A 2,070-nucleotide genomic window follows, 5' to 3' on the forward strand; every position below is an offset into this window, starting at 1 on the left:
CAAGGATCCTGTTTAACCATCACAGCTCCCAATGGCCAAAGAACTCCAAGAACTTGGAATGCAGATCCTGTCAATCAAAAGGTGTGATGGATATGATCTTCATCGTGTGGCAACTCTAAGTGCAGAGAGCAACATCATCCACTGATGTCACAGAAGCCTTTGATACCAACCAAGAGGGATTATGGAGAATCTTTCTCAAAAATGGATGTCCCCAAAATGTTACCATCCTCTATTTGCTTTGGCATTATACACAAACCGTAATTCTTGTCAATGGATCCATCACCAGTTCAATCCAAGTAAAAACTGGGGTACAAAATAATCCAAATTCACTGCAAGGATACGCAAACCAATGTTAGTGTCCTCTCCAAGCTATCATCCCCAGCACGGAGACCCTAGTTAAGTCAGTCAGGTACGTCTTGAAAGCCACATTATTTGCATGCCCAACATCAGACTCCCAAAACCAATAATCTATTCTGAGTTATGTCACAAGATTACCAGATGCTCAAATCCTCCTTGGGGGAAAAAAAAACATCTCCACTGATTCTTGGTGCATCAACGAAAGTGGAGGAATATTTGAGATGGTATTGAGAACTGAGTCCATACATGGGGAGGACATAGAAGCACTGCACAAGCACAGAACCACCTCACAAACTACTCACCTGCCTGTCCCGCCAGGCACCTCCTGCTCCATCTGTAGAAGAGTCTGTAGTTCCAACATTTTTATCCAGAATGAAAGCAAGCAATTCTTCATCTGGAGGGATTGTTGAAGCAGTCATTGTCACCATGTAAATCTTCAAGATCCATTGTTGCACTACTGCACTTCACCCCCAAGGAGCTACCTGTTGCAGTGGAGCCGACTTATTGGGTGAGCAGGAAGCTGTTGGACCTTTGGTGTGCATTCCCTATCCAAGCTTACAGAGACTTCAGTTGAGTTGTACTACACAGATGTGCACATACATGTGATACTCTAAAGACCAAGGTCCAAAACTATCACCAATTCCATTACATAGGCACATGAGAAGGTGGTATTCACACACTTTAGTTTCCAGATGTTTAGTAAATGCAGTGGGGGTTGAATCAGGAGTTGTGCGTGGAGTGGGGGGAGAGAAGTGGAAGGAGAAGGCAAGAACGAGATGGGCTCAGAGGAAAGTATTGGAATCAAGATCTATTGAAGATTAAGTGTAATCATTTCCATGTGCTTACCAACATATGTGCAGCCTGATTCACCACATTTCTTTAGTGTCCATCTATTGACCTCAATACAACATTTCTGTACTCTTTGCTGCTATATGTCACCACACCAATCATACCAGTAAATGAACGAGAATGCTTCCAAAAGGTTGAAAGAATTATGAATGGTTCAAACTGAAATTTTATTGCACCCTTTAATCTGTGGCAAATAAGCACACTGACATCTGCTGGCTCTCCACAGTATCTTACAAGCCCCTCCTGAAATTTGGTTGAATTTACAAATGAATAAATGATATCTAACAAAACATTTAGCATTTTCACCTAAAAAAACAAGCAGTTGTGAAAATTCAAAAGAAGCTGACAATTGTGTTAAATGTAAAGCCTTTTGATAAATTAAAACAATTAGATAATACATGAAAGGAAATTCACTTGCATGGATCTGGCTTGCAAATGTGAAAAGTAATTGTTTTTTGCCTCAACCATTACCTAAAGTACATATGCACTTTTTGACAGGCTTTTTCAGAAACCACACAAAACCACACCACCACCTCATTCCCACTTTGCAACAGACATGAACAGAGATGATAGTGGGTTTTATTAGCTGTGCAATGAAATAAACAAACTTAAGCTATTTGTAAGGAGCATAAGAAAGTGGTAAAAAAAAGATGGTCTTAGTCCAAATCCATTAGTCTTAATACTTTATCTTAGTAGGATGTGGTTGATCCATTAGTCATATGCAATCCTCTGTTACTGGTGGCAGTAATGAGAACGTTACTCAGGTGTTGCTTCTTTCCTGGAAGATTTAAGAAAATTCCCTGCTCAAATGCCACTAGTTGGCAGGACAGAAACAAGTGGCAATCAGTTCAATTATCACAGCAA

Source organism: Pristis pectinata, chromosome 11 (genome assembly GCF_009764475.1).
Source record: "Pristis pectinata isolate sPriPec2 chromosome 11, sPriPec2.1.pri, whole genome shotgun sequence".
Lineage (NCBI taxonomy): Eukaryota > Metazoa > Chordata > Chondrichthyes > Rhinopristiformes > Pristidae > Pristis > Pristis pectinata.